Source organism: Arvicola amphibius, chromosome 12, assembly GCF_903992535.2.
Source record: "Arvicola amphibius chromosome 12, mArvAmp1.2, whole genome shotgun sequence".
Lineage (NCBI taxonomy): Eukaryota > Metazoa > Chordata > Mammalia > Rodentia > Cricetidae > Arvicola > Arvicola amphibius.
Window position 1 is genome coordinate 143,620,707 of NC_052058.2, and position 26,357 is coordinate 143,647,063.

Genomic DNA, 26,357 nt, shown 5'->3' on the forward strand with positions numbered 1-26,357 from the left:
GGATGGGAAACGGTCAGGTACGAAAGGATTAATCTTTCACGCTCATCGTATAGTGCCAACTTCAAGCCTACTAATTTTTTAACAGAGTCTCCCCATGAATCACACAAAGCAAAGTAACTAATGTTCTACATAGACATGTTCTCAATACCATTAAAATATATGAAAACTTTTTAAGAGTGATAGTGTCTCATGGCTGTCACAGTCCGGCTCTCCTGTTACCATGGAACAGTGTGCAGAGTGTGGGCAGCTGTTTCATCCTTTAAAAGCAGGAATGTGCCTTAAAAACGGGCTCTCCTCTCTGCTATTCCATCCTGCGTGTTAATTACCAAACTCAAAGCTCCCAGTCTGGGAGGGTTTTCTGACATCTCTTGGCTTCTATCTACTGTTGAAGATACCTTCCTTTGTTATCTTATTAAACTGGAAATGCCCCCACCTTCAATAAACGTCTTTGCCACCTCTTATCTTCAGGTGGGGCTTGGGGCTGTAGGACAGACAGGAGAGATGATACAGAAAAGGCATCTTAAGGTTTGGAGACAATGAATTCCACAATGGCACAGCTTGGAAAGCCAGTGATTACCTGTGGCCGTGTTCAGGACAAGCCTCTCCGACCTCCCCATGAATGTCCCCTCTCAAATACATATTCACGCACAACACAGACAAGCGGGTATGGTCCCCAAACCAACTGCCCCAGCCATTGCCTCTGGCTCTGCAGATGCTGGGGTGGCAGGCTATCTTCTAGAAAGACAGACAAGGAGGGGTGGTTTTTTTTTTTTTTTTGTCCATTTTCACACCTTCTTCAGCAGTTTTCTGTGGCAGAAAATTTGGGAATGGAGAGAAGTACAGTTGCAAAAAGAAAAAAAAACTGTTTATGAATAATGGAACACTTCAAATCCATCTGGTTCCGAGACATTTTTTTTCTTAGTTTCTCACTACAGCCAATTATATAACATGCTTGAGTGAGATCTGGTTCTATCCCGAGGCTCATTCTGCTCTCAAATTTCTACATTGATAGTTGCAACCGACGTCGGAGGTTAGTAGCCATATGGTAGCCCAATATGGCACTTTATACTCTACTTGTGATACCGTGGGTGATATTGTGGCCAACATAAATCCACATTGTAGTAGGTGCAGAAAACGGAGGACCCGGGGTGGGGAAGATGGAAGGCCTTCCCTGATTCTGGCAGCACGTAGTAATTTCTCTTTTCAGTTAAGGATGCTGTGGCTTATCCCATCACTTTTCCTTTGGTACCTACATATATTCAGTTTATCTCTGAAAAAAATATTGATTTTTCCATGAGAAAGACAGTACGGCAGAGCTTTGGTTTAGGGCAAACGCATTTCCTTGATACCATTCTTCAAATAACTATGTTCTCTCTCTCTTTTCACTGTTTCTTATCAATATATAAATTCAATTTATAAATGCATATATTTTTAACATGCATATTTCCAACAGAGAGTATTTACATATTCTAATTTTTTTTGTATTTCAATATATAAAATGAGAAATAATGATATATTGAGCCTATATATATATATACTAGTGTGGATCTTTAACACATAAATTATTTTAAGAAATAAGAAATCAACTTTATGTCCTAGGTCCTATAATTAAAGCAACACTTCTTTATCAGCATTAAATACTTACTTTGCAGAAGAACTGAAAACTTTATATTTACCTCTTAAACAAATTATTTTCTTTCCATGTTCAGGCTTCTCTGAATGTGTCACCGGAAACTTCTGATACCATCATTCATTTTCAGAAAGGAGGAGTTGCTTCTTGGAAAACAGGAACAGGCGGCCTTGGTGGCTTGGCCGACAGGGGCCAAAGCGGAGCTCAGCTGCCTGTCTGCCCTGCTCCTGTCACTGGCATGGAACTGTTCCGATCCTCCTGCCTTCTGAGCTCCCTGGATTCTACCACTGCCCCGACTATACAAGGCCAGAGCTGATAGAGACAAAGAAGGCACAGAATTTACACAAGCTTCCATTTCTTCAAAACTGGCTCTTTGGGAGGGGTGTGGATATGTCTTGAACACACGCATTTTTCTCTGTATACTTAAAACATGTAGGTGACATTCTTTCTCCTCTCCCAGAAGGAGCTTCATGTTTTACAGTTTTTCATCTGATGTTCCAAGGCCCTGAGTCTTTCACCCTATTTATTACCACCCAGCTATAATCTTGGAGGCAGAGACATAATTCAATATTAGCACAGCCCCGCCTTATATACAACAAACACTGTATGTTCCTGGCAGACGGCCTAAATTAATACCTATAGAGGGAAGAACAGAAACAAGGCCTTTTGGAAATACTACAAAGCAGGGCCTTTACAATGAATTTGGGCAACATGCGTGCAAAATTACATTCCAAATAGTCTACAATAAATGACAGACTACATGGGATAGCTTTCCAAACTCAATGGAACAAATTTCAGGTTTTCCAACGCTACATCTGAAGACTAGAACAATTGACAGTGGGTTTTCTGAGAATTTTGTATTTTCTAAGGAGTTTTGATTTGCTTTAGTTATCTATGTTGTTTCCCACAGGAGAATTAGCAGGAGGACTTGTGTGATCTTATTGGGCTTTGGGATTTCACTTCCTCATTGCTTCCTACTTTGTAGGCAGGAGATTATTCAGCCATACCTTTACGTATCATCCAGCAATCTTTTTATTCATCTGAACCCAAATAATGATGTTCAGATGAACAAAGGGTTCAGTTTCTTGTTTTTTTTTTTTAAAGTGGGTGTAATTTGATTACTTTTTTCATTAAAAAAAACACAAAACAAATCAAAAACCGAAGAAACAGAACCCCTGAATACAGGTTTTCTTATTCAGAGACTGAGGAGAACAGGGTAATGGGCTGATTAACGAGCTTCCACTGTGAGTGATCAGCAGGCTCAAATACTCCCCTGTGGGTAACTTAATTCAACCTTGGTCCTCTTGTAAATGTTTTCTGGCTTCTTCAGTAGAATAGGTTCCTCCGTGACAGAGTGAAGGGCAGTATTTTCTTTAATTCTCAAAGTTGAGTTCCGTATTCAGTAAGAACTGAGCTCTTACCGAATTGCCTGCATACTTTCTCAATTGTGCTACTACTCCATGGAATGGTCCTGCTACAGAGCCTGGTACTCCCCAGCTCTCAACGATGATGAAAGTCATCAAAAAGCCACAAGCATGCTCACTCCTCATCTGTCCCCTCTGCAGAGTGGGCCACATGAGCTCTGCCTGAAGGAGACGTTCCTTCTTCTGCTTTCTAGAACAAACAAGTCTGTGTGTCAGCTACTGACAGGGCAATTTATTGCTCCTCCGTATTTATGATTCTTTTTCCTAGTCTCTCCATGAGGTAGACTCCCTATGCTTAATTCATTTAATATGCACTGCAATAACAGTGAAACTTGTTAGGATTCCCTTGCTTGGTTTGTGTAGAAATTGGTAGAGGGGAAAAATAAAGAACACACAGCCTGGAGCTAAAGCAGGCGCCTAAAATCAGATGGCCAGTGAGCTTCTACCCATGAACATGGCTGATGAACAGCAGGCGTGACCTGCTCCAACACATAACCAGGAACTCTTCCTTGAGAGACCACTGCCAGCTTTGGCCTTGCTTTGTAACCGTGCCACCAGAACTCTTTTGCTGGTAGCACGATGGCTAACAACCCTAATACAAAAGTCCATTTCAATAAACACACTGCATCTGTTTGACTCCATTCAAGGAGAGCTCGAGTAAGCCAGCATGTTCAGGGATTAATTAGTAAGGCCCACAGGAGAATTTTCATGAATTCAGGAAAATGAAGAAATGGCTGGAACCTCTGGATTCACTCTACAGTCATTCTCCCTTTCCTGGAAAGTTCCGAGTGTGTCTGAAAAGCAAAACTAAGGTCCTTTACTTGGCTAAATAGCTCTTCCAAGTTGGGGTACAATTCAGTCTCATATGGTCTTACCTTGGCCTGAAGGTCATCTGGGTCCCTCAGCTGCCATCCTACATCCCTCTGTGCTTGGGCCTTTGGTTCTTTACTTCCTCCTTAACTACTTCAAATGGTACCTTTCTTCTTCATGCCAATCCCATTCCTATTTCATACCATATCACATTAAATCTTGCAGAGTGGCACAGCCTCCCATCTGGTGACTATCTCGTCCATTATGGCTGTACCCTGGAGTCATGGGAACTCTTTTTAAAAGGTCTCTGGGATGAGGATGTCACTCAGTGGATAAATTGCCCACCGAACATAGGCAGGATACTAAGCTAGACCCTCAGAAATGGTGGAGGAATAAAGAGCTCAGGAACCCATGTCAATCCTAAAGGACTCTGTCCTCTGCCACTCCCAACAGCCTCTCTAAATAAGGAGAACCCAAGCTTCTTATATAGTGTTGCATGAAATTTTGCTGAATATGAACAAATATCCACCTTTCCAAACAGAGTACAAAAAAAAAAAAACCCAAAGTAATGATTGCACCCAAGTCCAGCTTGGCAAACCAAGGAGCTCATTGGTCCTGTTTACAGAAGCAAGTGTTTGGGCTTTTTAAAAAGATCATAGTTGACTTCCACACAGATGCGTCACTAGCCCCACTCCACACAGATGACAACTTCCCCAGTGCTGCCTGGATGGAGTCCCCACCATCCGTTCATTTTCCGCATGCTCTACTCTCTCACTTGCCGAGGCCATGAGATCACATGCAGCGGAGGCAGAAATACACAGAGTTGGTGGAGAGGTGGGAGAGCCAGTGCCTGAGATGCTGGAAGAGGGTGTTCTAAAGTAGACGACATACAGCATATCCCACATGCTGGAGACAAAGAGAGCAGGGGAAACAGTAGGAGACAGCCAGCCTGGGTGTGGACCACCTGCCCATCCCAGAGAGTAGAGCTCAGAGCCCAGATGAGCACTGCTTCCACATCTGGATGAAAGGCTTTGACCGTGAAATAAAAATCACTGCTGATCACAGATACATATAGGGAAGGAAAAGACATTTCTCTAAAGGTATCAGGATGTTCAAGAGAAAAAAATGCATTTAAAAACAGAAAAATTGGGCTACGGGTATAGTGGAGCTGGTAAAGTTTTGTGTGTGTATGTGCAGTTGTCTCTGGCCTCCATGTGAACATGACATATGTGTGCACCCAAATATGGACATATACATAGACAAACACACACACACACACACACACACACACATACCACACACATGAACATACATTTAGAAGTAGCCCATGAAACAAAAATACAAATTTTATAAGTAAAAGCACAATAAGGGTTTCTTTTCTAACCACTTTTTGTTTGCTTGTTTGTTTTGAGACAGGATTTCTCTGTGTAACAATTGTAGCTGTCCTTGAACTAGCTTTATAGGCCAGGCTGGCCTCGAACTCACAGAGATCTGCCTGCCTTTTCCTCCTGAGGGCTGGGATTAAAAGTGTTCATCACCAAGCCCTGCTTTGTTAACCTTCCTAAACAAATTTCTTTCTCTCGTTCGTTTTGGCAGTTCCACAGAGGTTTTATGAATCCATCCATCCTATTGGGGTATGTATATAAGCACAGGGCTCATAGCCTTATGAGCTGTCACTAAAAACACAGAAGGACCTTTGGTACAGTTTCATAAAGTTTAGAGTTGTTTTCCCAAACAAAAGTCCCTAACCTCTGGTTCTTTTGTTTTGTGATAGCCACGGGAAAGGAAGATCTGTGATTTCGAGTCTGGTGAGGCAGGTGCATTTCCTCTCTCCAAGCTTGTATGACTGGTTACTGGATAATTCTGAAAATAAATCCTGGAAAAATGTATGCAAATCTAAGTGTCCAGTTCATAATTTCATCTCCCGAGGAAGCTGGCCAGGCGTTTCAGAGTGTAATGCATGTGCAACCCGGACTCTAAATTGAAAACGAGAATGTTTTAAACAAGTCCGGTGGAAAGGAATCAACAGTAGGACTAAAAACACCATATGCTTCTAACAGAAAAAAAGTTGCCCAGAGCAATATGCTATAATGGTATAATTGAGTAAGGATCCAATTGCATCAGGACCAGCAAGGATAGTAAGTTAGGTCTGATAACTTCCGTTGGCTGGTTAAATTGACATATTAAAGCAAGGAGACTCTTAAGAGTCTTTTCTTTCTATTAGGTAAGAAACATATCACTGACTTGCCTTCTGCTTTTAGTAATGATGAACTAGGCAATTTGGGCTGGTGAGGCTAAGCAGGGAAGCCAGACGTATTTTCTTTAAGGATATACCACTGCTAACAGACTCTGAAATAAAAGGAGGCTTAGGACACAAGAAAAGATAGCGGTCCCGAAAATGTTGTTAAGTATGGAATTTGAAGCCACTTTGCCCCCGTAGTAGCTGTAGTTGAGGGCAAGTTAGTCAAGAGGTTGAGCGCTCATCAGTTTTCCTGACCACCCAAGGCAACTCTAGAATTGGGAAGTAGAGTCTGGAAGCTAGCATCAGGGTCTCCCATTACTGCTGAGCCAATGAAGAACGCCCAGCTTCTGTGTGGACACAGATAAGCTCTCACAGGGACTCTCTATAGCTCTTAATCAGAAAGTCGAGAGGAGAGAATTCCAGATTGCTAACATAGCTAGTACCTGGCAGAAACAACTGCCAAAGAAGGAAGAAGCATAAACTTGGGCCTCACATTTTTTCCACAACCCATTTTGAATATGTAATGTATAGAGCACAATAAAACCTTAGGAGCTTAAAAGAAAATAAAGCCACATAAAGAAAAAATAGTAGAAACCCCAGGCATCACACATGTCACTAAGGAATGAGTTCCTGGAATTACGAGACAGAGAATTTAAAATAAATGTGCCTACTATATTCCAGAAGCTGGGTAGAAAAACACAGCAGTCGAGGAAAAAAAAAGTCAAAATAAGAATAAAAATCACATTGGTACCTGGGTGATCATAGACAGAAAGTATGGGTAACAAACAAAAACTGAGGAAGGCAACTAAAGCCAGACTTACAGGGTAACTTACAGCTTTATATACGCAATGTAACAAAATAAGAAGTCATAAGCTAAAATAAGAACAGAAGATTTTTTCTTTCAAAAGAAGAGAAAAAGAAAATCATAAAGGAATAGAAATAAATATACAGGAAAGAAAATGAACACTGACAAAGTATTTATTAGGAAAATTATTATAATATAGTCACTGTAGTTATATGGATGAATTTTTATTAAGAAATATATTAGGGAAAGGGAATAATTTATCTTAGGGGTATAGGTCATATCCTATATATTTGAACAATATGTTCAAATGTACACTGAGTAACTGAGACCAAGAAATGTAGCATATTATTAAGAAACTTCAGCCCAAACACAGCCAATGCCCGTCAATAAGTAGTTTATGATTACTACGTATGTAATAGTGGACACACAAGGAGATGGGTAAACCACACTACTCACTAGAATTTGATAAAACTTCAACAAAATGTGGATAAATAATCCCAGGCACAAAAGATTTGTATGAATTTTAAAATGATGCAATCATCGTCTTACATGCTTAGGCATGCTTATGTAGATGCTCAGTATAAAAAATAGATATAAAGAGTGAATAACTAGATTTTCTCCCAAGCAAAGAGGAAAGTGATCTTTGTTGGGAGACTGAGGAGAGAGTTTTCTGGAGATGAGGTTTAGGGGGAGGTTATAGTGACAGCATTGAATTTACATGTTTTGTGCGTGTTATTGGAACCCTTCGGAATCTGCTTTACATCCACAATTGTTAAATCTTTGAAACCAGGAGAAAGGGTTGACCTGCCAGGCCACTGAGTGTTTCTACTCTATCCAGCAAGTCCTCTGAGGATAGCCAAGCTGTGTAGTAACAGCACTGTCCGTTGCCTGTGCTTTTCTTGGCAAAACTAGGAAGCCTCCTCTTTGATCTCTTGGAAACACGATAGGATTGCAAGTTTCTCTCTTTACTTCCTGTTAGCTGACAAACGCGAAGGCGGCTGTGCTGTGTATTCCATTCTTTGAGCTGCTTCTCCATTAACAACGTGGAGAGCAAGCTCGGAAGGTAGCTGTCCAAGACTTACCTTAGGTCCCTTGTCACTCAGGTCCTAAATATGACACACCTGTGGAGCTTGTTTGTGATGCTGTTTACGACAGTAACAGTGTCCCCGTGTGATGATGTGACCAGTTCCATAGCTCAGGGAAGGTCTTGAACTTTGGGGAAAAATGTGTGACTATACATTTTATAACTAGTATATATCTAATTCCTCTAACAGTGATTACAGAAATAGTCTATGGTCCAGGAAATACGGGTGCACACTCTTCTTCTTGATGGGATGCAACTCAGGATTTTTTTTTCCTGTCTGAATATTATGTTAGCTTTCAGTCCCTATGAAAAAAATGTGTGGCACAATAAATTGAAAAGGAGTAAAAGTCTACTCTGGCTAATGGTTTCATAGTGGCTTGTCCCTATTTCTTTCAGCCTCTGGCACTCCAGTCCCTTCTGGTAGGAATGTGTGACAGAGGAAGCCACACACGTCATGCATCCAGCAAGTAAAGACAGACGTAAGAAATGGACCAGCTTTCAACATCCACCTTTAGGGCACACCTCAAAGACCTCATTTCCTAGAGGTTCAACCATTTCCCAATACCTTTTCAGCCCAGTGACCAAAGATTTTACACTGGGACTCTGGGGGCACATTTCAGATCCACACCAGATCAGACAGCAAAGGCTTCATCCACCTTGGTGGCGACATCTTACGGGATGACCAGAGTATATGTGTGTAGCTGCTGCTTGTGGCATGGATTATTCTGTAGGCATTCAATAACTAGATTTTGAGAATTCACCCCAGAATCATCAAACTATAAACATACCACATTAAAGAATGTTTTGATGGAAAGAAATTTTTGAAGTGTACCCCCCCCCCTCTCTGACCTTCCTTGCTTAGTGTAAGTAACATCTCTGAGGTGGTCACATGCAAATCTTTTACCCACCTTGTCCCTCCTGAGCCTCAAAGATCCCCGAATAATAAAGCAAATCCTTTTTACATTTCTATCTGCACTCCCTTCTCTTTTAACAAATGTTTTAAATGAAGTTGAGACTACTTAAACATCCATTCTTGGCAAAATGTGACATACTATGCTATGTATTCCGAGACAGGAGCCATCCAGGGGTTGCCTGGCAAGCTCCTGAAGCCTCCAGTGGTGCTCTTAGGTAGTGAACTCCCTGGGAGCTGATTCTGAGCCTCAGGCAGAAAGTGAGAAGCTGTCTGCATTGACATCTCCTTCAGTTCTTCCAACACTGCCATGGCAGGGTTGAATGTGCTGTGGGACTGTCCCTGGTATAATAATTCGAGCATACATAAGTCTTAATTCTCTTAATTATTTGAAAACTCGGTTTTTCCATTAGAGAGAACAGAGTGGGCTTTCCTTGAAGGTGTAATTAAATCCATGCTGCCCTGGCCTTGTGGAGACTTAATTCCTGTCACATAGGTTTGTGCTACAGTGCCCCTAAATAATTTCAATTGAAATAATTGGTGTTTCCCTGGGAAAATTGTAATGAAAAAAGTGATCATCATTTCTGCCCCAGTCATTTATTTAATAATCTGCTGTGGATTGCCAGGCACAACGAGAGTTACTGAGAACTGACGAATAAATTAAAATCTCATCTGACTGCAAAAACTCAATCTAATCCAGTGAGTTGGAACAGCTGGGAGAAGAACAACATGTCACAGATGCAAAAGAGCTTCAGGCCCTGATAACAAAAGTTTGTGTTTGAAGCAAGGCCTAGCATTCTTCCTTCCGCCTCTTCCGTCCCTCCCACCTGTCCTCCTGTTTACCCTCTTCCGGCCTCTGAAATCTTCTCTCACTGCCAAATAGTCATGTGCCAAAAACTCTCTCATTTAAAAAAAAAATCAGTTCTTCCTCTGAGCCCCTGTGTCCCTAACATGTGTCATACTCTGCCTTTATCTCCCTCTAGAAATATTCTTTCGCCTCAGTTTTTGTGGCAATGAATTCCCTTCCATGGTTCTTCTGTTTCTCAGGCCCATCTTTTAGAACAAAATGCAAGTCCTACTTTTATTTCCCCAGTTCCTTTTCCTTTCTTTACCCTACAGACTGTTCTCAGCACTCACATCCCTCACCAAACACCAACATCCAGCCTGGACCACTTTTCTGAAGCTAACCCCATCTTTCATAGCCCAAATGTTTGTGGCAGGAGCAGCTTCAATACAAGACTAAAACAACCAAAGATGGTTCTCTTCTCAACGTGTTTTTACTGAGTTTCCTTTTTCTACCAAAGCTATCCCTCCCCTCAGGGCTCCCGGGATAACAACCCAAGAAACTTTAACACCTCTCCCTATCTTCTGTTCAGACCCAAGGGGTCAAGGAACGACTGAATCGGTCTCTTGCTGGTTGTCAGCTGTCTTGATCCTCCATTCCCATAACCGCTCCGTCCATTCAGTACGCCATCGGCTTCCATCTGACAACCTTCGGACCTTTTGTTCTTGCACTAAATATAAATTTTCATCGTTCACAAATTGTCCTTTCCTTAATTATACAATACACACATGCACAAACACACAGCTAACATTAAGTGCCGTGTCTCCGTGTTTAGACATCTTGGTTATACTTACGCTTCCTCCCCAAAACAGTCTTTAATACATGAAAAGACAATGCGTTAACTACACCAGTCTTTCTCACTGACACTCGCCAGTCTGTTCTTCTGAACTCTGGAGGGTCATAGCCTTAGGCCCAGCAAGAAAAAGAGCCCTTATTTCATGTTCATGTGACATCCTGAATGTACCACTTAGGGACGGATGGTTTATTGCAACCATCTCTTTTGTCCCACACTTGAATGCATAGACCATGCAGTGCTTTGTCCTTAATAATTTTCACACTTAGACAGTTCCCCCACCTTAAAAAGGGGTTGTTGGTTATGCAATGAATGAATCAATGATGTCTAAGATACCACTTGGAACCACAAAGATACAGGAGTAAATGCACCCTGTTTAGGAATTGCTAACAGTTTCATAATTTTCATAATCAAAATGAAGGACTAGACCTGTCACAGAAGACTTCAGAGGCTTCAGCCTGCAACATAACAAGCCAGATGGAAGTTCATCATTCATTCCAACCACCTTGTGAATCACACGTTCCTCTTTCCCCATGTGATATTCAAATTAGATGCTAATCAGGATGGTTCACTATGTCCTGGAACTCTTTGGTTGTCTTGCTATGCTGAAGGTTCTTCATTCTCCAGGACGGTGCATGGTGCAATAAGTATTGTTAAATGGAAATAAGGAATTCGATTTGTATTATTTCAGCCACGACACCTAATCAGCAAAGGTCAGAGAACAAAGACAGTCTAGGGATACCAGAAGGCTCTTAAACGTGGATTATTGTACCATTGATGTTCAATCACACAGACACTTTCTCCTCCAGTTTGTGTTCTGTTAAGCTTGTGGGCCTGGGGCTGCCTCTGCATTGCAGCCCCTTGACATGATAAACATGCTGTTTCCTTGAGATTTGCCCCAGGAGATAAACATTTCCGTTTTTTTTTTTCTTTTGCAAAGCCAAGAAAGCTAATAATTCCCATGTCAGGCAAAGAAAAAGAAATGAAACCTGATTCTGTATGATCTCTTACAAAAGAGGGAAAAGGCAGTAGATGGTTCACCGCTGGTCGCGTGAATTGTCAGACCTCTCTGAAGATCGTTTGAAAAAGAACCGTCCACCAGGCTATAAATAACGGCAACAGACAGTAATTTGCATGGATTAAGCTTGTTAGCATTCATCAATTTATGCATTTTAAAATACTCCCAAATTCTTGACCAGGGGTGTCTCTTTGTAGTGAAGGATTGATAGCGGGAGTTAAGGAATCTGATGAATTTAGAACTCGGACGAGGAAAAGCAAAGCCGCCCAGATCTAAACTGAGATACCATTAGTAGTTCCCATAAATCAAACCGTGTTTATAGTGAGGATACAGTTGAATTACCATCTGGACTTTTTAACCTCGACATTTATTTCCGAATCATTCCCTAATATTGGAAGCAAACTTAACCCTTCCTTTCATCTCGAGTCTGCCCGGGCGACAGTCGGTTCTCGTCCAGAGAAATGATCTGATGGCTGATGGAGACAGACTGTCATGCGTGACATGAGCTTGGCTGGAATGGCCAAAGTCTTGTGTAATATTAAGCATAAAAAGAAGGGAAACATCCTTAGCTTTAAAAGCACCTCGCCTGCAAAGAATGCCAAGTAGAGTCGGGGTGGGTGGTGAAACAGGAAATCTGAATTCTAGCTGCTTAAAAGTCTGGGAGACGCAAAGGCGATTCTGCGCTTATAATCATCTAATCATCCCCTGACTCCTGCCTTGTGTAGTTATAGAGAATCTTGACTATTGGAGAGAAATCCACGTGGATTTTTTTTTTTACATCTAACACAAAATCCTAAGTAAATAACTCAGCAGTGCTCAGCAAGTCAGTTACGTCTACAGCCATGTTTGGCCTCAGGTTGCTTTATAGTTTTCTACAGACAGCTTTGTTTTGTTCTATACATGACAGGAAGAAATAAAATAAAATAAAAACGTACTCAATCTCCACTTATAAAGCACTCTTTTTTTAATTTTTTTTTTTAAAAAGCATTCAGATTTTAACAAATTCCAAGGCAGGGTGTACCAGTTGCTCCAGTATCTGGGAGGGTGTTTGGCCTGAATCAGGTAGATTGGCAGGGAGAAGAAAGGCGGCTGTGTACTTGGAAGCAATGGTGAGTGAGTCTGGCTAAAGAGGGATACATTTCTTTGCCAGGATCTGCCTAGACAAAATTTGTGTTCACCCTAGTTTGAAACAATATTATGATGAGCGTTGCTGATAATTAAGTGGGTCATTGTCTTCCTGTGTAATAGTGTTGCTCCTTCAATGAAGGAAGAGATGGCTGTGATTGAAGGGAAGGCGGGAGTACACAAGTCAGTGTAAATCCAGGCTTTGGGAGCACACAAATACACACGCCCCAAAACAAAACACCCGTGTCACTGACTAGAGAAATAAAGTCGAACACATTTCTGCAGGTTTTATGAATTGAGACTTACCTATAACTGTCTGGCATTTTTTAACCTAAAGGTTAAATGAAAAATAATCCGGGGCATATGCTTTATCATAGCCCATTCAAAGAAAACATGTCTATACGCCATTTATCCAGTCATGAGCGTGTACTCTGGTGCTTGAAATTTATGTATTTGTTTGTTTACTAAGCTTTCAAATAGAATTGAAATAATATCTTGAATTATGCCCCAAGTAGCATGGACATTGGCTTGTATGAAATTCACTTTCCTTTCTTCCTTCCTTCCTTCCTTCCTTCCTTCCTTCCTTCCTTCCTTCCTTCCATTTTTCTTTTCTTTTGTGACACGGTTTCCCTTATAGTTCAGGCTAGCATCTATTTCATCCTGGTGACTTCAAACCCATAATCCTTCTGTCTCAGTCTCTCGAGAACTGGGATTTTGGCTTTGACATTCACTTTTGATGAATTTACAGAGACCACAGAATGTAAACAAAGAATGGATGAGTTTCAGGTGAGGTTTCAGCTGTGAGTCTCCTACAGCAGGCCCGAGGCCTGAAGTCAGTAGAGATGCCACCCGTGCCTTTCTAGAATGCCAGGTGGCAGGTCTGTGAGAAGCTGAACAGTGACCATTGAGTCTCCTCACCAACAGGAAGAGAAGATAGACTGTTGTTTGCTACTACAAAGTCCAAACTATTTGCACTTGCTTTCCCATAAACTGGAAAAATGACTAAAAAGACAGGCCTTCCCTCCTCAGGCACATAAGCTAAGGATGATTCCATTGTGATTTATAGTAAATAAATAGCTTTCAGATTTCTTGCTGGCACCTCGGGTGGTAAGGTAGAAGTCAGAACTTTGTCTAAACCGGTGGTTCTCAATCTGTGTGTTGTCAACCCTCTGGTGGTCAAATGACCTTTTCACAGAGGTCACCTCTGACTGTCGGAAAATACAGATGTTTACTTTACAATTTATAATGTTAGCAAAATTACAGTTATGAAGTAGCAATAAAAATAATTTCATGGTTTCAGGTCACCACAACATGAGGAATTTATTAACGTTCACATACAGCACTGGGAAGGTTGAGAACCAACTGGCCTGGACTAAGCAAGGGTTCCTTGCGAGGCCTTTACATCTACACAGCATCCATGAAAGGTTCGTTAGTCCACTTGGAAATGATCGAGTAGAAAAAAATTTAAATTAATATAGAGTTATGAGTCTATTGAGTTGGAATCAGACTTCGTGGTGGGTATCTTAGCTCAAGCTACTATAGAAATATAAAATTCAAGGTGACTTTTAATTAGGAACTGATTTTTTTTTATAGTGCCAAAGGCTAGGCATTTGATACCCAGGACTACATGGTCATGTTCTAGTGAAGGCTCTCTTTTGCACTCTAGGCTTTAAACTTAGATCTTTCTGAGGCATAAGGAAAGAAATAACCAAAACAGATTTGCTGAGAGTCACTTACATAAGAGAGATAACCGCTTGGTCCAGAGCACTCTTGTTACAGCTCTGTGTTTTAATACCATCAAGGTGGAGGGTGGTGTTTCTACACATGAATTCGGGGTGGGGGGTGTAAATATTCAGTCTGTTTAATCAGGGACAAGGCAATCACTTCAGGGTTGGAACATGTGTAGGAGCCTAGCTTGCCTACTAGGATGCATGGCTGACCTCGGAATTTTACCTAGAAGTCCAGCATTCTGTTGCCAAGAGAGCTGGCGTATTTGCTGCTTAGAAGAAAAATTACATTTACCTCCTTATGACATTTGCATCTTCTAATTTTAAGCTGCGGTTCTCAACCTTCCTAAGGCTACAAACCTTTAATATAGTACTTCATGCTGTGGTGATCCCCACACATAAAATTATTTCCATTGCTACTTCAAAACTGTAATTTTGCTGCTGTTATGAATCATAATGTAAATATCTTATACGCAAGATATCTGGTATGCAAGACCTGTGAAAGCATCCATGGACTCCTAAGGAAGTCGTGACCCACAGGTGGAGAACCGCCGAAATATGGTGTGATTTTTGAGCTATGTTTCTTTTTCTGATTTTAGATGTGAACTGCTCCTTGTGTGTGTATCAGTTACTATACTCTGCCTTTGTCTTTACCAATAGGAAAATTTTAGGAGGATATAAAAAAAAGGAAAAAGTAGAAGCTACCAGTGAAAGCCATTTAATTGAGGAAACATGTGTTTGGTCTCCACTTCATCTTTAGAATCCCATTTCCCCACGGTTTCACATAAAGAAGAAAGTTTAGCCCCGAAGACTGACTGATGAGCTTACTGAGTAACTGCCAATAGACCTCTTCCCAGGCTGCAGAGGTACCCCCTTTTGTCTGAGAACTTCCTTTAGAAAGGCAAGCTGATGCCTTAACTGCTTCAAAGGTTGCTGTGATAAACTTCTCTGTGTCACTGTGTCGCCTTTCGCTTTGAGTCGAAGATTTTTCACGAAAGCCCTTATTATAGGTGACCTAGCATTTTGCTCCGGGGCTGTGGTCAGAACTTTCTTCCTTTAGTCTCTGGCAAGCTGGCTGCCATTTCCTCTCCCTCTCCTTCCTGAATTTACCTCAACCCAAGTTCCAGGCTTTTGTTGAAGCACTTTTCTCCCTTCCGCTCTTGTGTGCCCTGTGTCACATTATCTGCAAAAGGTTGCAACCAACTTCCCCTCACTGTGGACACAGGAAGGGGAAATGAAGAGGGGACAAGCGACTGAGCTGATTCTCGGGGTCAGGGGGTGGGTGTGGGGAGACCATCGGTCTCAATGGCTTTCTCTGAAGTGTGGCTTTCCTTTGTTGATGGCCCACTGCTATTGTGCTGAGAAGCTTTTAATAGCAGTCAGCAGAGTCGCCTAAATGGCAAGGCAAAGAGGAAAAACACTTGGTTTAAAAAAAAAAAAAAAAATCCCGTGTACGTGTGTCTGGATGTGGCCGGCGCTTGTTTCTTTCTAAAACAATAACATTCCCGCAACTTTTCTCATCAGTCCCCGGACCATCAATTCTTGCGTTGAATCCTCATGGTAACTCATTAAAATGAAAATGATTTTACTTCCTTTGCAGTGAGAAAGCTGAAAATGGAGATGGAAAGGAGACGGCCAAACACCAGATCTCCCGTTCAAAATGTACGCCCGGTCACGCTCTTCCACCTTCCCTCGTTGCTCTCTTAACGTCTGAGCATATGAGCTCCCGGTGCAGAAATCCAATCCTTCATTCGAGGACAATGTTGCCCCATCAGAAGGGCAGCGAGATTGCCTTTTGCATTTAAATTATTCTCTTCTGGTACAGTAGGCTAATTAATGGGAGTGTATTTCCGTTCTCCGAACCCAGAGATACTTGGGCGATGGCTCTCAAGGTGCTCGCGCATCGTTCTCTTGCAACCCGGGTCTCTTCCAGACCTTAATTTCCGTAATTAGACTCTTCTGTTCCACCGTCTCGGCAGGGCTGATGGTAGCCTTATGACTCTTTCTTCCGGTTTATGGTGATTACAAATGGGGCCTCAGAGTCATATCGAAGGTGGGAAGCAGTTCTTAACAAGGCCCAGCATTCTGAAATGCCACGCTTGACGTGGTGAGTGGACAAGGCCTGTTAAACAGGACATTCTAAACAGAGGGCCCTTGCTTCACGAAATAATCGGGAGGATGCTTTGAAAGTGCCGGGGTGGATTAATGGGTACACAAAAGCCTTTGATTTATTAGCACTCTGCAAGTGTCAGAACTAATGGAATAACACATCAAAGGTAACATTTGCCTTCAGGAGGGAGGGCTCCCTAAACACGAGTGGTGCAGAGGCAGAAATTGGACTTTGTCAAGAGAAGACACACAGGCCCAGGGCTGGCTCCAAGCCAGAGGGGCGATCAGAGCAATGGTAGTGGCCAATGGCTAGCAGAGAAGTCGGGTAGGAGGGGATTAACTAGAAATATAAAAAGGAAAGCATAGAGGTGAACAGATATGGAGAGAGAGAGAGAGAGAGAGAGAGAGAGAGAGAGCGAGAGAGAGAGAGAGGGAGAGGGAGAGGGAGGGAGAGAGGGAGGGAGAGAAGGAGGGAGGGAGGGAAAGTTGATAAATCAGATAAAGGGAAAAGATACTGAAGGCACAGTGAAGTTTGTGGTACATTTTCTCTAAGAGCAGAAAATTGGTCCTTGCCCAATTCAATGGCACATGGTGAAAGTATTCATCCAGAATAATAATGAGGTGGCATGAATTACATGGCACACCCGGGAGAGGAGTATCCGGACTTCTGTCCAGTCCAGCTGGACTTTGCCACAGGCCACATATGAGGTTATGAAGGATGCCTTGGGCATCTGAGTTAGCAACTGAGACATGCAAACATTGCTTCTTGCAGGAAAACAAATGCAGAAGAATGCTCAGAGAGCCTGGCCACATGGTAGCCTAATGGCCAGCCACATCTTCCTGACTGAGAGTGGCCTGAAAGCATCCAAGAAGAAACATCTCACGCATGGAGAGGGAAAGGTTAAGCTACAGTCTTTTGTAATGCGATAGACTTCTCTGATATCTAAAGTTAAGGGCTGTAATAGCTCTCAGCTACTTGACTTCTTTTCTGAGGTACATCCTTAGCTTTTTTTTCTTACTAAAATAAAATAAAACAAGAACACCAAGAGTAACCCCAAAGATTCCCTTTCGCATCCTAAAGTAATTTATACTCATTATAGAGCATTTGACAAGAATCATAAAAGTATTATAAAATAAAAGCCACCCCTTAATTTTATTAAAGTCCAAACTTTGGAGTGTTTGACTGGTTTAGTGGGAGGTGAGTTGATTCCAGTTTAGCTTCGGGCTGTTAATTAGTAGGTCCCAGGGCTGGTGTGGGGCCAGCTGCTTGGGAAGCAGGAGAGGGGGTTGAGTTTGAGGTGAGACCTCGCTTTAAAAGTGTGTGTGCCCGTGGGTTCCCGAGAAAATTACAGAGAACTTTCAGATTTGTATCCTCTGACTCACATGATTATAATAACTGTCAGTCAAATAGCCATCTGCCAAATATACTCAAAGATTGCAGTTGAACATTAATTGTTTGTTGCATGCTTATTTCAGCTTCATACACATGTTATCTGGCTATAAGCAGGGAGTTGAGGTTTGACCCCCTGGACAAAGCATAAGAAGAAAATAAATGTTTGCTGTAATTCTTGTCCAACTTTCCCCCATGATATTTTTCAAAGTTAAATTGCATATATAATTTTGCATACATGATGAAGCATTGGAGCACAAATCCTCTGCACACGGTGATCGCCAACCTCTGTGATAGTTGCCAAATACTCTACAGAAAAAGTGTGTGGTCCTTAATTATTGGACTTCAAGATTTTTGGAAAAATTGTAGTGTAAATGCAACGGAAGAGAACAGGGTTACAATCTGCATGTGTGTAAGAAATCTTAGTGGCTCCTTACCGCGGCTTCTCATCCCGCTCTGAATGCGCAGTTTCCAGGCCTTGGCTGAGGATGAGATCAACTGCCTATGAGAGAGCAGGTTGACTAGGAAGCAAGCCGACTACAGTCCTTGTTAGCCACACAAGGGCTCCTTCACACTGTGGTTCTGTTCAGTTAGTACACTTGTGATTCAAGGGGAACAAGGAAAGTACTCCAAATAGGCTCTGCCATAGCTTTCTTCATCAAACTTTTTGTATTCCCCATAAGAAGATCCGTTACATAAATGTTCTTAGACATTAGTTTTGATGCTGGATATTCTGCTTTATGGCTATATCCTAATATAAGAAAGCATTCAAAGATTGAAGTAATAAGTTATTCTCTTTCATCTTTTCCTGGCACATTTTATATGAGAATAGATATACTTCTAACTATAACATGAATGCGCGTGAATATTTTCTCTGCTCAAATTTCTGTGATGAAAAATGTTACATAAATGATACACATAGTATACTCCAAGGACAAAACAACGCAAGAAAAAAATCAAAGCTACAATCCTCCAAAAGGTCATCAGCATGTTTGTGTGATATATACACACACAGAAAAGAGACACTAATGTAGAAATCCATGAGCACACACTTGTCCACATGAGGATACGTGCTCCCAGCACTTTATTATAACAGTCTCATCTGAAAGAAATTGAGAGACTGTGCTTATCAAGTTTTTACTTAAAAATATGCAGGAAAAAAATTCTGACAATTCTAAAAGTAGATATTACACATGAAATACAGATTTTTTTGTCAAACATTCTATCTTCAAATAAATTAGAATATCATCACCTTTGTAAGTTAACTTGGAAATAATTCACTTTTGGTCTCTAGTACAGCGGTGCATATTGTACCACATATTAAATAAAATCTTTTAGTTTTTTTACATACATTTCTTTTTAATTTTTTCAGTTTTTAAATTCATGTGTAAATACTATATTTATACAATTTCTACTCCTTCCTTCCAACTTCCCTCATAATTCTTCCACCCCCTCTCAAATTCATGATATTTTTATAATTATTATTTTTGCATATAGTGATTAGTATGCTCAGGACTTTTATTCGCTTAATAAACACAACTTCTGAAAGTATTTTTAGGCATCAGAAAAAAGTTTGTATTTGGCTTGCAATGAATGTTGAAAGGTTTGGTGATTAGTAATTTTTTTCCCTAGATATTGTATGCTATTTTAAAAATTGAAAATAGATATTTTTCATACAATATATTCTGATTATGGTTTTCCCTTCCCCCACTCCTCCCATATCTTCTCTACCTCCTACCCACCCCAAATTCACACCCCTTCTCTCTCTCTATTAGAATACAAATAGGCATATAAAAATAAAATAGTAGTAAATAAAATAAGATAAAAGCAAACAAACCAGAATAGAACAACAACAACAACAACAAAAACAGGATAAAAAAAAGACCCAAACATTTCTGATTTTTATTTTGGAGTACACCATAGCTTTTTAAGTTATGTTAAGTCAGTTCTTAATCAATGTTTATTTCATTAAGTTGCCTTTATAACTGTCTATTCTAGAGTTTCTCTTACGAATTTCATGAGGTTTTTTTTTTAGTAATTTAATTTCCTGTGATTTTCTAGTTGTACATTCAGTATTGGAAAATTACAAAAATTACATATTCTCATTTTGATATATTTAATTATCTACCCTTATACGTGATTTTCTTTTCCTGTTACATTCACTAGTATTTGAGAAAACTGGAACACTGAGTGAAACACTGAAAATTCTTTTTCTTGACTAATGGGAGCTGTATCTAATATGCATTATTGGTTGTTTGTTTTATCAATGTGTATCAGATGTATCACACTGAAGTATATTACATTAGCATATTTTTAGAATGCTGTAAAAGCTAACAACAGATTCTCAAATATAGTTTCCTCTTTAATGTACTGATAAAATAACATACATCTATTTCCTTAAATTGAATTATCTTCATATTCATGGAATAAACTTTAACATGGAGTGTTACTTTCTGAATAGACTTCTAATCTAGCATATATTTATTTTACACATTTAGTTTTATATTTATTTTCATGTGAATATAATTTTTTAATGAAGTTTGTCAGTTCCTTGAGCTACAGAATAAGCAGTATAAGTTTCTGATTCTTTTATTCCATTTTGAGATAAGATTGGGTCACTATGCAATAGCAACAATGACTTATTTCAAGGAGTTTGACTTATTATATGTGCATAGGAATAAATATAAACATTTATAAGGCAATATAATATCCTTTTAATAAAACAGTAGAAATTCATTCATCATTGGGAGTATGACCTCCCCAACCATGGGCTTTTACCCTGATTTACTCTATACAACATGAGCTCGCTCCTGTAAAGTGGGCCTTAAATCCAATCAGAAAGCAATTGGTTGGTTCTGTAGCAGTTGTGCCACAGTTACCCCAGTAAGTCTATCTTCTTTGGCATGTTTGTAGTATAAACTGTAACTGAGCAGTGCCGTTGGTGACAATTTTCCCATCAACCTATTTGAGGCTATGCCTATGCTTATGAGGCATACTCCACTTATCAGGGAGACATGTTACCCCATACCATGCAGAAAAATAATGGCTTCTCTTGGATCCTTCCCCGCCCTACCCAAAGTGCTCCATTCTGAGAAGGCTCAGCCTTCCTTGCATTTCTTATTGTTCACCACCGAGTGCATGCAGCCATCACTTCAACAAGAAGGTAGCCATCTCATACTAAATGGGGAAAGGTACCATATTAGAATTGCCCACAGAGACCCTTCACTCTCAGAATATTCAACCGCAACTGCACAGACTATCACCCACCACAGAGACCACACACAACCACCCTTCCCCAGCTCATGTTTGGTTCTGCCAGTTTCTACTCAGCACCAATTCTACTGTGTATCTTTTCCTGGGGAGACATCAATGCACATGTATTCATCTCATGTAGGGCAATAATGACAGGCCAGAGAAACAATTCCACTGACGTCTAATTTACTGAAGCACTGAGTTCACCAAACAGGAGCATGAGAGAGACATTACTTACTAGAAAATGAATAACACAATGAAACCATCATCCCTGAAAAGACCTGCCACAGAATAGGTGGCAACCCAGGAAAGCTGTATCCTCAAAGCTCTCTGCCTTACTTGCATCCAAATCCTTCAGGCAGAGTGCCTTCCTTCAGTAACTGTGCAATAGTTTTATAGCCATGGTGGAGGACCTTACGAACCTTATAATACTCATCAACTTCCAGAGCTTTGTAAAATTTGTTTCCTCCCTAGGTCTTAGGTGTCTCCTACTAGGAGGGAATGCTTCAGTTTGGAGGAAGTAGCTGTATACCACACAACAAGGGCTAAGATGGTATTGCATCAGGATAGATTCACATGCTCTGTAGTGAATGAGTGCTTGCTTCGTCATTCACATCAAAATCTAATCAGTGTTGTATAGATGTACAGGGAAGTCATGGTTTTTCTTGTCTTAAAAATGTTTCAATAGTTCAGAATTCTCGACATCAAGTTTGCCTTTCCACCGTCAGAGTTTGAGAATCAAACTCAGAGCCTCAGGTTTGGTTGAAAGTGCCTCTACTAATCAAGCCAACTTACTGGCACTCTTGATCTTTCAAAGGCTTTAGAGTAAAGGAAAAGGAAACCCACAGGTAGGTTCAAATACATCTTCAGTAATTTTTTGGAAGTGCCCCCACTGTGTTTGTCAGTTGGTGGTACCTCTGAAAAGGCCTTATGATTGCTATTGGTGACGCTCATGAAATAAAAGTACAATAATATGAGTCTGCACCCTTTTTGCATATCTGGAAATTTGAACTGGGGCATTCTGAAGCTCTTTTCGATGATTATGCAGAATATGTCTAATAATGTAATATTTTCAAAAAGAAGACCGAGACAAAACTGTTCCCAGCCTGTGACAAGCCACAGAATCACTTCTGGTCTCTCCCATGACAGTGTGTGCTCAAACCTAAACTACACCCACAGCACTGGAATGGGAGATTGAAAACCCAAGACCGATGCCAGAGGCTCACTGTGGAACACTGTCATTTCCAGCAGCCAAGGTGTCCAAGGCAGGCAAGGGGCAAACCCAGGTGTACATGTGGTAGACAGCAAAGCAGAGAGTGTCCCAGCCTGGGGCTCTGTCCATTGTACCAAGGAATTTCTCTAAACACAAGCCTAGCTTTTAGTCATTCATATCCAAAATGATAGAAGGATGGAGAAAAAGAAGCAGCTCCTGGTTTTACAGGCACAAGCAAATTCCCATTACTTTGTCTCAACTCTCTGGCTATGTGCACAATAATTTATTCTTGCTAACAATGCAAATATTGGCCCTGGGGTTCCATCTCCCTTCTTCTGTGTAAAGAGCTCTCATGCTAGATCAGGCCATGTGTTTCATTTGCATAATGTTGCATTGGTTCACGTTTTCTCTGGGATCCTGTCTTCTGTTCTGCCGCATCCTTTTGGGTTGAAATCATGGAACAGTACATCACAGTGTGCAGTTACACTGGCTGACAGAACAGAAATTCAATCAGTGCATGGGAGCAATAGATTCAACCCTGAGAACCTCCAGCATATCCTAGTAGCTGCTGGCAAGCCTTGTGCCTTCCATGCCTCCCAGGGATGCTTCTTCTAAAGAAAAACATTTATGAAAACCACCCACTGAGCAAACCTAATACCAGTGAGTGGTTTCCCATACACCAGGCAGGAGCTTTGCACCATTCTCTAAAGCAAAGACAGTGGCTAACCTGTAAAAGCAGACATGCTGGGAGAGAAGCCCTGAGCAGTGACGAAGAAAACCCAAGTCTGCTGAAGACGGAAACATGGGTCTCTCGCTCTTCGTTTCCCTCCATGTTCTGCAAGAGAGGAATCACATTCAATGGTAAGATTCAAAGTATCTAGGAATCTTGTTTTTTAGGAGTCTAAGCAACAAATCCAAAAATATAGTTCTGGCACACAGCAAGCAGCTACAAAAAACCTGGTGCAATTCAAAGGGGAAGAATAGATAACAATGAAACACGCGAAAGCATCCTCAAGTGGATTTAAAGTCATGGCATAATTACAGTGCCATTTTGCTCTTGTTAAGTGAAAAGAAACTAGAAATTAATGGCCATTTCCATTCAAGGAAAAAAATGCAGTGAATTGAGAACAGCACTCATTCATCAGTTGAATCTGGTGAAAAGTTACAGCAACTCATTATGAAGAAGCCCATCACTGCATTGTGAAAACCTGGAAACGTTCAGACAGTTTGATCCAGAAACACGTTAGAGGGAGACTATCATCAAGATTCCAGAATACAAAATGTTCCAAAAGTCTCAAGCGTTTCCAACACTACTGCGGTTCTATCCTTGGTAAATCCTGTGCCTCACTTTATGCAATGGGTTGCCATGAAAATATGACACGCTAAATAAAGTATTGCATAAAATGACCTCAGGATATGTGCATGGGGTATATATGAAACAGAAATGGTTCATGCTTAAAATTGGGCTTTATGTCCAAGAGAGCTTTTTATTTATATGCAAATCTTTAAAAATTCAAAACAGTTCTATCCCCCAAATACATCTAACTAAAGGACTATCAAATAGGATTATTTTCCTTTAAAGGATATTTGGGGAGGGGCTGGGGAAATAGCTCAACAGGAGTGCCTGATGCTCTTCCACAGCTGGGCATTTGTTTCCAGCACCCATGTCAGACAGCTCACAACTTTCTGTGACTTTTGCTTCTTCAGTTCCGGAGGATCCAGTACTTTCTGACCTCTCAGGACACCTCCACACACATGCACATATATACACATAGACACAGAAATAAAAATAAGTCTATAATAATAAAGGTATTTTCCACTTGTAACAATCACATCCATAATGCACTACCTCTTTCCTATCCCCTCTAGTGTTCTCTCTCTTTTCCTCTCCAGCTTCAAGACCTCTTATCATTTGGTTATTTTGTTAGGGTGACTGAGTCCAATTAGTGTGGCCCATGTGTACGAGGTTGTATGGCTATCCACTGGGGCAAGAGCAACCCTAATAGTCCATATCCCCAAAGAAGAATGACTCTCACTTAGAAGCCACTATTGCACAATAGCTCCTCCGTTTACACTGGGGTCTTGGAGACCCCTCCCCATATCTATAGAATTCTCACCTGCTTCATCGTCTGTAGGTCTTGTAGAGGTAAACACAGCCTCCATGAGTTGATGCGTGCAATGGCCACATCATATCCAGAAGTCAGCTGTTCATAGCTTCCCTCACCACTTGCACACTCTTACCATTCTTTCTCCCGTCTCTCAGGAAGTTGCCTAGGTCTTTGCTGCTATGTGAGGCTGATTCATTAACCACTATCCACTGCAAAAAGAAGCTTCTCCTACCAAAGTAGAAAGCGGCATACATCAAGTGTAAACACACGTATTTAGAATACAGTTTGACACCACAGTCATTTGGTAAAACACTAGTAGATCCCTTAACCCCCTTGTCAGGGCCTCTGGGTTCTTCTGTCATGGGCTTTTGATGAGGTGTTCATTAAAGAGTATAAAATCCTTCCTGTGGGGCAGATCTCATATTCAATCAAAAGGTGTTCAGATATCCTTACAACCTTCACGTCACTATTGCACCATACATAGTACTTGCCAGAAGGTCTGCATTATCACATTTGGGGTCCCAGGCTGGTGAGGCCATTGGCCTTTTCTTCCCAGCAGCCTGTGTAGCAGCTCTTGGCGCTATATAAGTCAGCCAGCATGAAGAGAGTTTCCTTATCAGTTTAAAGTTCATTTCTCTAAGACCTACATCCAAAGTGAGTAATTTCTTCAGCAATAGGTAGGGTGGGAAACCCAGAGCAATGGCAATTATCTTTGTTCTTCTGAATACCTCTGGGGCTTCCCTGTCTAATAACTCATAGTGAGATGACTTGTGTCTGACACTGAGATTTTCATTTAATATCTCAAGTCTTCAGGGAGAAGCATTGTCCACTCATTTTGGGCACTTCCTTTCAAAGAGATGTGTGTGTGTGTGTGTGTGTGTGTGTGTGTGTGTGTGTGTGTGTATGTGCGCGTACGTGCGCATGCATGTGTGCACACTCCATAGGAGTTCCTGAGCTCCCAGGGGATGTATGCAATGGAAATCTTCCATTAACTCTGTCCCTCTACATAATGTCTGACTAGGCCTGTGTTCCCATTTGCTGCTGCCATAGAAAGCGTCTCTGGTGATGACTGGATAAGGCACTGACCTACAAGTATAGCAGAATGTCACTAAGAATCATTTCATTGCTACTTTTTTTTTTTAATGACCAGTAGTGTTTGATTTTATCCCAGATCTCTGAACTGTCTAGTTTCTGGTTCATGGTCACCCAAGTAGTGTCAGGCATGGGTTCACTGCCATGAAGCCAACCAGACATTGGCTACTCCTACGACTTCTGTGCCATCATTTCTATAGCATATTTTGCTGTCAGGACAGGTTGTGGGTCAAAGGTATTGTGACTAGGCTGGTGTCAGATAGTCCTCTTTCAACAGCCTGCAGAGTCCCTTCCCGCACCAAAGAGACTAGAATGGAGGGGTAAAGCTTCCATGTAGATACCACCTTGACTTCTCTGTGTTCAATGGGTTATGTGGGTACATTCTCTGTAATGGAGACCTGTTGTCAGTTTGTGGAGATTGATTATTTGTCTTAACCACAGACTGGGTTGTTTGGGGGGATTTCTATGGGATTTCCTTGGCCAACAACTCAATTGAATGTAACCCAGTCTTGCACTGTAAGCCTCACCTGGAGACAAGAGATGGTCAATTGTGGCTCCAAATCCTCCTTTACTAGGAGTGCTCATTAGAGTCATCGTCATTTATTGCAGAAAGTTTCCACTGCACTGGTTCACACACCACTCCCCAAATGACCTCCAATTCCAGCCATCTCTCTCTGAACTTTCTCCTTCCACCCTATCTCTCCTATACCTAATAGCCCTTTCCTTCCATTCCCACCCACTCCCAGTCTGCCCATAAAATGTATTCTATTTCTTTTGCCCA